This window comes from Leopardus geoffroyi, chromosome X, assembly GCF_018350155.1.
Source record: "Leopardus geoffroyi isolate Oge1 chromosome X, O.geoffroyi_Oge1_pat1.0, whole genome shotgun sequence".
Classification (NCBI taxonomy): domain Eukaryota; kingdom Metazoa; phylum Chordata; class Mammalia; order Carnivora; family Felidae; genus Leopardus; species Leopardus geoffroyi.
In genome coordinates this window covers 6913756-6927408 of record NC_059343.1, presented here as the reverse complement: position 1 = coordinate 6927408, position 13653 = coordinate 6913756, and the positions used below count along the sequence as shown (strand labels likewise).

The following is a 13653-nucleotide window of genomic DNA, read 5'->3' as shown; positions in this document are numbered from 1 at the left end:
ATGATCATTTCAACAAGTATACAATATAAAGGAATTAGTAATGAGCTACTTTGTCTTTTTTTTTCCACACTAAGTCTAAAATCCAGTGTGTGTTTTTTTTTTATTTTATTTTATTTTTTTTTTAAATTTTTTTTTTCAACGTTTATTTATTTTTGGGACAGAGAGAGACAGAGCATGAACGGGGGAGGGGCAGAGAGAGAGGGAGACACAGAATCGGAAACAGGCTGCAGGCTCTGAGCCATCAGCCCAGAGCCTGACACGGGGCTCGAACTCACGGACTGCGAGATCGTGACCTGGCTGAAGTCGGACGCTTAACCGACTGTGCCACCCAGGCGCCCCTCCAGTGTGTTTTTAAACTTACAGTCCATCTCAATTTGGCCTAGCCACCTTTCAAGTGCTCAGCGGCCACATATGACGAGCGGCTACCACATGGGACAGTGCTGGACTAAAGGGTCAGGGCAGGAGGGAGGAAAGCAGCAGATGAGGCTGGGAAACGGACAGATGCTAAAAGCCAAAAGAACCTTCTAGACCCAGCTGAGGTGTAATGCGAGGGGCTCCTGAGGCCTTTCCAGGAAGAGCCTGAGAAACCACTTAGCGTGCTGGCATATCCACTGCCGGAGTTCTAGAACAGTCTGACACACAGGCCATAGGCAGTGTGCAAGACACTGTCCAGGCACATGACACTGGAGGCAGGGACACTGGGAGTGAAGAAGGAGCAACAAACACAGGACATTGAGGCTCCAAAGGACTTGGCTGATCGGCTGGCTGTGGAAGGAGGGCAAGCCACCACGAGTGACGCCGAGATCTGGGGATGAAGTGTCGACAGGACTGCAAATCCAGGAGAGACGGAGAAAGAAGGGAAAGGTGAAGGAAGAGTCATCTCCGCCTGGATCACAGGGAGTCTGCAGGGCCACTGCCAAAGTCGAAGCGCACCCGGAGGTGGAAGGGGCACGTGCACACGTGCCCTTCCAAGGAAGCACTTGATGGCACCTAGATGCCAGAGAGGAGACACAAATAAAGGAGGAAACTTCCCGAGAAACCAACACTACAGTACATGGTGAGGGAAAGAGCCGGTCAAGGCTGTTTGTACGACGGTCACAAAGCAAGGAGACAGTAAGTCTTCTTGTGAGTAGACGTCTTCTTCAGATGGCAGGTGCAGCCACGGCGAGTCTGAGAACTGAGCTCTGGAAAACCAGACGTCTCTAGGGCACAAGAAGGGCATCCTGAGTCACCAGCAGAGAACGGACAATGCGCCTGTGTGGTATCAGGTGGTGATTATCGTCTCCTGCACACCAGTCACTGAGGATGGACGAGGGGGACGGAAACGGCCCCCCGACCCAACCCCAGCAGCAGCAGTTGTGAGCTCCTTGTGGCTAAATGGACACAAAACAAATACGATTCAAGCAGCAGCAGGCCTATCTTTCCGAGTCCAGATGTTTCCTTCCCAAACTTTCACTCGAGGCCCAGGACGTGTAAACATGAAGAGAAATTAAAAGAAAAGCTGCACATACCCAAAAAGCACACAGTTGTGTGGGTTGTTGTTTTTTTAATGCTTATTTATTTTTGAGAGACAGACAGGGCATGAACAGGGCAGAGAGAGGGAGACACAGATCCAAGGCAGGCTCCAGGCTCTGAGCTGTCGGCACAGAGCCCGACGCGGGGCTCAAGCTCACAAACCGTGAGATCATGACCTGAGCTGAAGTCAGACGCTTAACCGACTGAGCCACCCAGGCGCCCCTGCAGAGTTGTTTTAAAGAATGACATATTTGGGGCGCCTGGGTGGCGCAGTCGGTGAAGCGTCCGACTTCAACCAGGTCACGATCTCGCGGTCCGTGAGTTCGAGCCCCAGGTCGGGCTCTGGGCTGATGGCTCAGAGCCTGGAGCCTGTTTCCGATTCTGTGTCTCCCTCTCTCTCTGCCCCTCCCCCGTTCATGCTCTGTCTCTCTCTGTCCCAAAAATAAATAAACGTTGAAAAAAAAAATTAAAAAAAAAAATAAAGAATGACATATTTTACCAATATAGCCAGTTTTCCAGAAGTTAGGGCTTTTGAAGATCTATGTCTGTCTAAAAAAAGCTGAATAATAAAACTCAATATGTTTCACAATAAAACATGTCAATTTTACTTACTTTTATAGCTTATTTATTTTGAGAGAGACAGAGACAGCACTAGTGGGGGAGGGGAAGACAGAGAGGGAGAGAGAGAGAATCCCAAGCAGGCTCTGCACTGTCAGCACGGAGCCCAGTGCAGGGTTTGAACCCACAAAGCCATTATATCATGACCTGAGCCAAAACCAAGATTGGGACGCTCAACCCAGGCGCCCCTAAAACATGTCATTTAAAAAATTCCAAGGGGCATACACAGAGCTAAGCTTCATCTGATTCCAAAGATTGTTGATGATACAATGTTAGGAGAGTTACCTTCAAGCAATGAATAATTCTAAAAATTTTTTTAATGTTAACTTATTTTTGAGAAAGTGAGAGAGAGACAGTGAGCGGGCAGGGGCAGAGAGAGAGGGAGACACAGAATCCAAAGCAGACTCCAGGCTGTGAGCAGTCAGCACAGAGCCTGAGGACCCGGGGCTCAAACTCACAAACCGGGAGTGCACGACCTGGGCCAAAGCCTCAGATGCTTAACTGATTGAGCCACTGGGGCGTCTCCAAGCAATGAATAATTAGACGTATGTGGTGTAAAGGGAAGAATTTCAGAGACAGGGAAAATGAATCAATATAGCTGTACCACCAGAAATAAGATGGTTATGTTTTGGGCTACTGATCAATCATTTCCTTTATTTTCAATTTTTTCAAGATGGTTTTAATGTTGCTGCCCCAAGAAGAACAATCACTATGCTTAAAAACGTATAAGCATATGTACAATTAGCACAGATAAGGATCTCCGTTCTAACGAATGTACGAACATATGCACAATTAACATAAACAGATGCAGAATTTCATCAGCTCTGGCATCTGCAAGCCAGAGGCAAGGAAGCACCCTCACCTCCTTCGCAAGTCAGGGAGGGTTGGTTACCAGTGCGGTAACCCTGTCCTCCCTCGCCCGCACCCTCGCCGGGCTCCCCAGCACCTGAGACAGAAGAGACCCTCCTCTCCTCTGGCTCACATCCCCACACCGACTCCACCTTCCTCCGGAGACCACTCTGACTCTGCACTCATCTTCATCTCTCTTTCTTTGATGGCCTAACTCATCTAAATCCTGTTCCCCAGAGGGGAGAAATAGTCCGCCATACAGGATTATAATTAATTAATCTGATAACAGCAGCCCTGCTAATGAAGATTTAACGTGTTACCCTCCCAGGCAACATCTTCTGCACTTTAACCAAGGCAGTTAAGGAAAGGACAATTCGACTAGGAGGAAGGTCCAATCCCTGACATCATCCAGCACTTGGCCACCCACCCTCCCCTCCGGCCAGTCCCGCCTGGGTGCTAGTTACCTGGACTGGGGACGCTCCCTGCCTCTGCCCTGTCCCTCCGCAGCTTCCAGACCATCATCTGCAGGGAGGGGAAGCAAACCAAGACAGGGTGAACATTAAATTATCATCTGGGAGAAAAGCTAAAGTGGAAGGAAGCCAAAACGATGGCACACAGGTCTCATTTTCTACAATAAGAGTTTGGGGAATGAGCTACATGTTAATTGGACACCCAGAGTGACTCCTTCTACAAGTAAATAATCATTGCCTCCTGTATGCGGGTAAACGAAGTGCTATATATCCTGTCTCTTAAAGCCGGGTATATTGGTTAAAAGGAAAAGTTTGATTTCTCTCTGGATTTCACTTGTTAGAAGGGTCTCTTATAGGGGCGCCTGGGTGGCTCTGTCGGTCAAGCAACCGACTCTTGATTTCGGCTCAGGTCACCATCTCACCATTCGTGACTTCGAGCCTCGAGTGGGGGGCTCTCTGCGGTCAGCGCAGAGCCTGCTTCGGATCCTGTCTTCCTCTCTCTCTGCCACTCCCCCGCTCTCTCAAAAAGAAACAAACATTTAAAAAGAAAAGAAAAGGTTAAGAACAGAGTGCAAGATCCAGCCTGGAACACAGGCAATGCCACTTAACAGTCGGGAAGACCTTCCCACCAAACTGGAACCCCTGTGGCCACACGATGGAGAAGTGACCATTTCTAGCTCGCTGAGCAAAGCAGGCATCCTCTAAACTCGTAGCCCTCACAGCACCTTTCATATCTGCCGGACACCAGAAACTTATTTTCAGTAGAGGGGAGAATGACCGTGTGACAAGGACAGGATCAGCCCAAAACAACCAGCTGAAGCGATGGCCTTAAAGGAGTCTGCACGGAAGCAGCCTCGCATATCACTCAGCCGCACACAGAGCTTCCAAATAACGCTTTGGTCACCTTTTGTGTGTGTGTGTGTGTGTGTGTGTGTGTGTGTGTGTGTTTACTTATTTTGTATTTATTTTGAGAGAGAGAGAGAGAGAGAGAGAGGCAGAGAGAGAATCCCAAGCAGGCTCCACACTGGCAGCGCAGAGCCCCGATGAGGGTTTAATCTCACAAACCGTGAGATCGTGACCTGAGCCAAAATCAACAGTCGGACATCTAACTCACTGAGCCACCCAGGCGCCCCAGTCACCCAGTCACTCAAATACCTGCAGATAGGAGGATCACGGAACATTTGCAGAGAGCATTTAACAGGGAAAAGAGAAGCCAACACAAACAAAAATGCAGCAGAGCTCAGAAACTCAATCTATGCAGAAAGAAATCTTAAAAAAAAAAAAAAATCTGCCTAATATCCTCAAAGATATGAAAGAAAAAACATGAAGCAAAATCAGTAGGGGATTAAAAAGAAAAATGAAAGGAACATTCAAAAGCAACACTAAAAACTTTGTGTAATCGGAAAAAACGGAGAGCACAATTGTAAAACTCAATGTAAGGACTGGAAGATAAGGTTGTGGAAACTTCCCAAGAAGAACAAAAACACAAAGACATGAAAGAAAGAGAAATGAGAGGCGCCTCGGTGGCTCAGTCGGTTAAGCATCCGACTCTTGGTTTCAGCTCAGGTCATGATCTCACGGTCTGTGGGTTCGAGCCCCGCATTGGGCTCTGTGCTGGCAGTGCATAAGCCTGCTTTGGATTCTCTCTCTCCCTCAAAATAAATAAATAAACTTACAAAAAAATTTTTTTTCAGGCAGAGAAGGTCTTCAAAGACCTGTGTCTTTAAACATATTAAAAATGTGTGTGGCAGGGAGGCCTGGGTGGCTCAGTCGGTTAAGTGTCCGACTTCAGCTCAGGTCACAATCTCACGGTTTGTGAGTTCGAGCCCCGTGTCGGCCTCTGTGCTGACAGCTCAGAGCCTGGAGCCTGCTTCAGAATCTGTGTCTCCCTCTCTCTCTGCCCCTCTCCCATTCACACACTGTGCCTCTCCCCTGCTCATGGTCTCTCTCTCTCTCTCTCTCAAAAACACATAAACATTTTTTAAAAATTATTAAAATTATTTTTCTCGCAATTGGGGATGATCTGGAGGATGAATCAATGGTAACTGTATAGGAAATCAAGCAAAGAAACAAAACTACCATTAACCTCACTGAGTATGAAAACTTGCATAGGAAAAGTAATCATAGTTTGTACCACCAGACTCAGCAGTGATAGCACTGGCCGTCAAAATATGCAAGCACTGACTCCTGTCAACTCGGGGCAAAAGTTAAAGGGGGTGATTTTGCCCCCCCAAGGGACATCTGGCAATGTCTGGGGACACGTGGTTGTCACAGCCAGAGTGAGGACAGTCATGGCATCTAGCGGGTAGAGGCCAGGGAAGCTACTCATCTTACAACGTATGGAACAGTCCCCCCAGCCCCAGCAAAGAATTACCCCTGACCCTTGAACAACAAGGGGGTGAGGGGCGCTGACCACCCCCCACATGCAGTCGAAAGTAAGTGTATAACTTCTGACTCCCCCAAATCTTAACTACTAATAGCCTACTGTTGGCTGGAGGCCTGACATAAACTTTATATGTTGCACATACTTTGTATATTGTATGTATTATAGACTATATACCGTATTCTTACAACCAAAAAAACGTGATTAAGAAAATCCTAAGGAAGGGCTCCGGGCTGGCTCAGTTGGTGGAGCATGCGACTCTCGACCTTGGGGTTGGGAGTTCAAGTCCCATGTTGGGTGTAGAGATTACTTGAAACTAAAATCTTTTTTTTTTTTTTTTTTTTTTTTTAATTTTTTTTTTCAACGTTTATTTTTTTTTGGGACAGAGAGAGACAGAGCATGAACGGGGGAGGGGCAGAGAGAGAGGGAGACACAGAATCGGAAACAGGCTCCAGGCTCTGAGCCATCAGCCCAGAGCCCGACGCGGGGCTCGAACTCACGGACCGCGAGATCGTGACCTGGCTGAAGTCGGACGCTTAACCGACTGCGCCACCCAGGCGCCCCTAAAATCTTTTTAAAAAATAAAGAAAATCAGAATAGAACATATTTACAGTACTGTATTGTAGTAAAAAAAAAAAAATCCATGTGTAAGTGAATCTGCACAGTTCAAACCCACGTTGTTCCAGGGCAACCTGTATGGGACCCTCCATGTCTACAGTGCGAAAGCTGAAAAACCCTCTTCTAACCAGAATGATGAAGTCATCAGATTGGGAGTGTGGCATGCATGGTGGGAAGAAATGGGTCTGGATGGGTGGTGGGAAGGAGGTGTGCAGAAAAAAGGCTAAATCCCAATTTTCGATATAGTTGGAAGTCAACAGGAACAAACACAAGTAGCAGCAATAGAGAATATAAGCAAATGCCAAAAGACATCAGCCAGAAAAGTTTCAGTTGTTGTCTGCAGGGAAGGGGAAAGGGCAGCAGGGAGAGCTCCGGGTACGATGACAGGCCCCAAAGAACTCTGATTACTTAAACTGTGCAAGAGCCACTTTGATGAAAATGAAAACAAAACTCAAAAAGATACAGTAACATTTCATCCCTTTCCTTCCATGAGTAAGTAAAAATGTTGCCTTTAAAGCACACACAGGGGCGCCTGGGTGGCGCAGTCGGTTAAGCGTCCGACTTCAGCCAGGTCACGATCTCGCGGTCCGTGAGTTCGAGCCCCGCGTCAGGCTCTGGGCTGATGGCTCAGAGCCTGGAGCCTGTTTCCGATTCTGTGTCTCCCTCTCTCTCTGCCCCTCCCTCGTTCATGCTCTGTCTCTCTCTGTCCCAAAAATAAATAAACGTTGAAAAAAATAAATAAATAAATAAAGCACACAGAATCTGCAGGGCCTGGGATTTAATAATAATAATTAACAATGATAATAGAAAACCCAGGTAAAGAAAATGTTACTTCTCTGTTACAATACAGAACATCCTGCCTTTTCAGAACCACTTTATTTGTCTGAACCTAAAATAAGGTTAGTCCAATTATTATTATTTTTTTTTGATGATACCCTATTGTCCTTCTACCAAGATACATTACCCAAAGCGAAGCCTTAATATTCACACCAGCAAACAGAAGATGCTTGATGTACTACAAGACAATGCAAATATCTGATCTAACGAGGTAACGGGAAAACAATTCTTCCAGAACATATCAGTGTTAGACACTGGCAATGTTTTAAAAAGACCAAAGAGAGCAATGTAGAACCCTCAGCTCTTTCAAAATTCCTTCCTGTGGATGAAAGTTTTTAGCCTGGAAGGGTGGCGGCTTGCAGAATTTCTCCTCCAAGGGTCCCCCCGCCCCCCCCCCCCCCCCCCCCCCCCCCGCTCCTGACCACAGTGTTTGAAAGAAGTGAGACCTGAATAAAAAGTCTATTTGGCTTTTCAATCCTGAAATTATCTTGTCGAATGTTTACAGTGTTCCCAGTGTACAAGAAGAAAAGCTCCACAGAGGCCCTAAGAAATGCACAACTCCAGGTTTATTTGCATGCTGACACAAAACAACTTTGGCAAGACCGCAAGTCCCAAACGCTCTCCAAACAGAAAAGCCAGCCCTCCCCAAGCAGGGCGCCCAGCTTCTGTGGCCAGGGAATAGGAAGGGAAGTTAAGAAATCCCAGCTCCTGGGGACAAGGTGAAAACGACTACTTTAGGAGTGTTTCATTACCATGCTCGGGCAGACTAGTTTTCTTTTTTTCAAAAGACCAATGTCTGGACACGTTAAGAACGACTTACAACTGAACCGGGAAGCCCAAATCCAACATGGTGTGGAGGTGTGCACAACTCAAGTGCACAGCTTTTCACGGCACGGAAGCCTCTGGATTTCTAGACCTGAGGTCAGCACAATTCCCGTCTAAGGAAGAAGGGTGCACCGGCTGAAGCTGACAGCCAGCAGACCTTGGGACAGGCCCTAGGACTCCCTGACTTCCTGCTCCCGCACCCAACACACCTCGGGAGGACTAAGGACGAGGAGCAGGTCAAGTGTGTGAGGCGGGGACCGGGCCAGGGTAATAGAGACACACGGGATATGCCAGCTGGCAAGCGGGTCTACCAGCTGAAAGTGGCTTTCAGCTCATGAAAGAAGACTCACCTCTTTTTCTCTTATAACCACACCAATGACGCTTAAACACAAACGAGTCTTCAGAATCCCACTCCTCCTAACAACTCAGAGAAGGGTGGCTGGCCTCGGAAAGTGGCTGGGGTGGCACGATGGAGGCACAGCCAGCACGGCACCCCGGCCCTGCGTCCCCGGAGTCGGCGCAGCCCAGCCACGGGCCATTTACTGCTGTCCAGTGCCACGAAGCAGCCGCACACACTGATGCCGACGGGCCTTCACTCAGAAATCCAGAGCAAAATCCAGAAGAGCTGACGTTTGTCAGTCCCCGATCCCCTCCCATCATCAGCTCCCTCTTTCCTGAAACCTTTACTGATATCTGACAAAGAACTTGGCTGGGGTGGGGGGCAAACGCAGACACGTGTGGTCGACAACTCGTCCTGACCAAGGCGGCCACTATCCAACCTTTCCCGTCACCAATGACGGTGACTCAGCCGGGTCCCCTAACATGGCACCTCTTTTCTTTTTTTTTTTTTCAACGTTTATTTATTTTTGGGACAGAGAGAGACAGAGCATGAACGGGGGAGGGGCAGAGAGAGAGGGAGACACAGAATCGGAAACAGGCTCCAGGCTCTGAGCCATCAGCCCAGAGCCTGATGCGGGGCTCGAACTCACGGACCGCGAGATCATGACCTGGCTGAAGTCGGACGCTTAACCGACTGCGCCACCCAGGCGCCCCACGGCACCTCTTTTCAAACCACTAAGGACGGGACATCAGGCGGTCGGCACCTCCCACACCCACCCACCACTGACGGCCGGTCTTTGCCGGGAGCCTCCTGCTATCAGGAGCTCTAACAGTTTACATAGGACTTCTGCCACCTGGCTGTGTGACCTCCATCCAAAATAAGTGCCCCGATTCCCTTCCATCCTACCCTCACTATGCAAACTACAAAGGACATTTAAGGACTCTGTCTCATATCCAGACAAATGTTTTAATGGCCTGAAGCCCCCTGAGAGGGTGAGTCAGGCTGTGGGGATCCCCAGCCACAGCCCTCCCGCCCTGCTCTAGGGTGGCTGTGTCCCCCAAAGGCAACCTCAAAGTCAGCGGCTTCCCAAACGAGCCAGCCTTGGGACCACAGCAGGCCCCAATTCATGTCTTCTTTGGTGCTTCTGGCTAAGGTGAGGGCCTTCTTCAGGGAGGGACCGGAGCCCCAATCCTCCCCCCTTAGCAAACATTCCTGCCGCTGCAGGAGGCCTACTGACACCCAGCTCCTGCGGAGTGCTCCCTGACGAGTCCCCATCCGCCCATTTGAAATTCTAGGCCCTCCAGTGACGTTTTAGAAATCAGGCCCCTCCCCTGCCCCCACTGATGTTTTACATTTGCTGAATCCATGGAGAAAGGAACGCGTAGAAACAGGGGACCACGTTACCCGGGTCCCCAGATAACCCACATCAAAATGTGGCCTTGGAAATACTAACAAGTCAAAATCTTTGTGGTTTCTTAGGACACAGACATCGTTCCTGCTCCCTCTCGGCCAGGAGCATGTAAAAATAGCAGCACTGTAATTTTCTAGCTGTCATGAAAAGTCAAGTTACAAGCAGGGGGAAAGGTCCTGCGTGGATACAAATGTGGCTCCCACCTTCCAGCGGAGGTCTGGTGGGACTTCACACATGCACGTCAAATTCCAAGAATGTCACTCCCGGGAAGTTAAGTATCCCTTTGACTTCAAACTAGACCCAAAGAAAAGACTGTCTTTACCCAGTAGCCCCAATGAACGCCCAGAAACAGCACCCGGTTCCAGCTTCATTTCCTTTCTCCAGCTACAAAAGTGCAGATGAAGCAAGTATTTGTTTGACTTTTACTATGTAAATAAAGTCTATTATCAGGGCCAGCACTTGGGAAGAAAACAGCCCCTCACAAAACCACCCAAAAGGCCAGTGTCTTCACAAAGAAGAACGAAGCATGAGCTTTGAAAGCTAAAATCTTTTTTAAAACAAAGGCGACCACACTGTTAATCTAACGAGGGCAATTCTAACCGCAGAGGACAGACATCTGACAGTGTCTGGAGACTTTGGTTGGCTGTCACACCTGAGGGGGGTGTACCAGTGGCATCATGTTGAGTGGAGACCAGGGATGCTTCCGAACATCCTACCAAGTGCAGAACAGCCCCCACCATAGAGAAGGACACAGACCAGAGTATCGGTGGAAAGACCCCCATTTAATGGATGGGATGAAGTCATTTAATAATAGCGCTGCAAGTGTTTCCAGGACAGAACAGGTGGAACGGAGGGGAAATGGGGACATCTGGGGTCAAGAGCTGGCCCTTGGGGGCCTTCTCAGGGCTTGCCAGTTTTGTTATCTCAGGGCACACCGTTTAACTTCCCTTTGCCTTAGCTGTTGCATCTATAAAATAGGTTGACAGGGGTGCCTGGGTCACTAATCAGTTAGTTAAGCATCCGACTCGGTTTCACCTCAGGTCATGATCTCAGGATTCGTGAGATATAGCCCTGATGGGCTCTGCTGACAGCTCAGGATTCGCTCTCTGCCCCTCCCCTGCTCGTCCCTGCTTTCTCTCTCAAAATAAAATTTAAAAAGTAAAGTAAAATAGGCTGACAAAACTTGATCCGAAGATCACGGACTGAACCAGCCCTGTTCTTAGCATTTCTTCCAGGGCTAAGACGTGCACTCTGATGAGGCTTTCAAATCAGACCCCCATTATCATAAAAAGAGCACGTTACCTTACACCTGATCAAGCTACCCCCATGTCAGACTCTGTTACATAGAAAATGAGTCGTATGATATCCCTAGGATCTTATCTGTAAAATATTTGATTATGAGGGTTTTTTTTAATCCAAAAAAAACCCCACCCCTATTAGAACAATTATTATTTATTTGGGCCCCCAATAACAATTGTTATGATGAGCCCCCAAGATTTTTCAGTAGCTACTGAGAGGACTGAACTTGGATTCATCCAAATTCTCTAAGCGGAACAATCTTCCGCAGTCTCTCTCACAACAGCCAATTCCCACTCTCAGTGGTTCTAAATGGACACACTTTCCTTCATCCTTTTCTAATCATGCAACAGTTCATTACCAGCTGTTGCAGGGTAAGCAAGCATCATTGATGACTTAATCCCACGGAAAGGACAGGCATGTGAAATACTGCCAATACCATGCAACACAACAGGTAGTTAAAAATATGTAATATACGCACGTGTGAGCACGTACCTCTACAAGTATAACCAAGTGTACATGCGAACTTAGTACAGAAGTCCCAAGCTCTCCCGAATCCTCTCCACCCTAAGTAAAGAAACCACCAATTTACAGTCACACTGGAGCAGCTACACAAACTAAGCAGCAGTTTAAGGGGGAGACGGATGAGCATCTCAGATGAGAATCACAAACATTTTTAGTCCTGCAAAATCCGGAAACACAATCTGGAAAGGACGGGCACACAGTGCTTAGTGGCCTAGTCACAAAAACTTTCAAAACGAAAAGAAACAACACCTTAGCAAGTAGCGTGAAAGCTAACCGGCGGGCCAAATCACGAACAAACGGCCTCACATGCCCCAAAAAGGCCCTGGTGCGTATTTACTGAGTTTTACTGCCCACCTCTTTCGGTCTAGAATGGTGTCCTTTGGACACAGGGAACAGGAGGCCAGGAAGAACACACCAGGGTTTTTAGGAAGGAGGGCGTGCTCAAGAATCCCCTTCTCCACCTTCTGATAAAACAACTGAATTTCAGAGTTTTTATTTATTTTGAGAGAGAAAGAGAGCATGCGGGCGTAGGAGCGTGAGACAGAGCGAGAGAAGCCCAAGCAGGCTCCAAACAGCACAGAGCCCGATGATGCAGGGCTTGAACCCATGAACCCTTGAGGCGAAACCAAGTCTGACGCTTAATCAACTGAGCCATCCAGGCCCCCGGAATTTCAGTTTACAGTGACTTCCAACTTTCTTATACTGTGTATGGTTAAAAGGCAAGATTTCACCTTAACTAACGTGTTACAATTTATCCCACCTACTTATAATGACAAGTCTAAGATACATTGAATTGTGTATATCTTTTTTTTTTAACACATGAGATGCTAAAGACCTAATTATCTTCTTAACCTTTACCATCAGAAATGCCCTGTAAAACCTTTATTAAAAAGGCACAACTTAACATTTTTTAATATGCATTTATGCAGGAAAGTGCCCTTGCGGGGCAAAGTGTGTACCATTTTTTCAAAGAACTGAATTCGTTAATGGGTTACACATTAGTCCAATTTATAGCAATGATAGCCTCTTTTCCCAGTTGAACATAAATTCAGCGCACATCTAAACAAGCCTCCTCTCAGACTCTCTGGTTCTGTAAATATAAAAACACGAGAAAATGTAGAACAGAAAAGTTTGGGGTCTCATTTGCTATATGCACAACAAAGCCACACCACTGCTCAAATTCATTACCGGTGGGGGGGATTAGGAGTGACTTTATACCTTCCTGCTGCAGGGAAGCAGGAAAGCAGAAAAAGAAAAACAAAACAAAACAAAACAACCCAGCAACTCACCTTCAAACTCTGGTAATAGCCAAGAATTTTTACATTTTAAAGGGAACTTTGTCCCTAGGAATGGCCTGATCCAACCCTGCCCAGAGACACTGACACTTTTAACCAGAAGAAAACAGGATGATGGGTTTGTTGTTTGTGTGTCTTCACAGATCAATACAAGTCCAGCTGGTAAATTTCAAGTGCGATTTCTGTTCTGAGACAAGAGAATTCACAGCGCTAAAGCAGCCTCCTTCCCCCACCACACACACACACACACACACCGCGAAACACATTCCTGATTAGACATATTAGAAACTTGTTATTGGAGCTCAAGTCCCGCTTTTAAAAAGGACGCGTAAAGTTTCGGTACGTTTCTGCAGGTATCCAGAACGCCGTGGATCTAGGGCTGGAAGCCGAAAGTCAGTAAATATTGATGGGCTGATGGGAATCGAGAAGCTGGGATGGCGACAGCTGCTAGTCTGGCTTTCCCAGCGATAAGGGGTACAGGTTCAAGGGGTGCAGAACCAAGGGCCTACAGTGGCAAACACAGATCGGGACAGTTCAGTCCACCCCCTGGCACGTGGAGTGGGCCCTCTCCAACCTCTGGGCAGCCCCACAGGTGCAGGCCGCCGCTGGAGAAGCCGGGAGTGACAGGGGACCCAGCCAGGTCCCTTCTTGAAGGGGGAGGGGAGGGGACC

At 47.8% G+C, this 13653-nt stretch overlaps 1 protein-coding gene and 1 long non-coding RNA gene across 5 annotated transcripts in view; both read right to left on the bottom strand.

The window, feature by feature from the left end:
* Window positions 1-13653, bottom strand: part of SHROOM2 (shroom family member 2) — a 158793-nt gene that overhangs the window by 144583 nt on the left and 557 nt on the right. The gene's annotated exons all lie outside the window — the stretch shown is intronic.
* On the bottom strand, window positions 8475-10849 carry LOC123595129. The gene is made up of 2 exons (XR_006711044.1): window positions 9176-10849; window positions 8475-8944 (listed from the first exon to the last, which is right to left on the bottom strand). It is a non-coding gene; the product is annotated as an uncharacterized LOC123595129 (long non-coding RNA).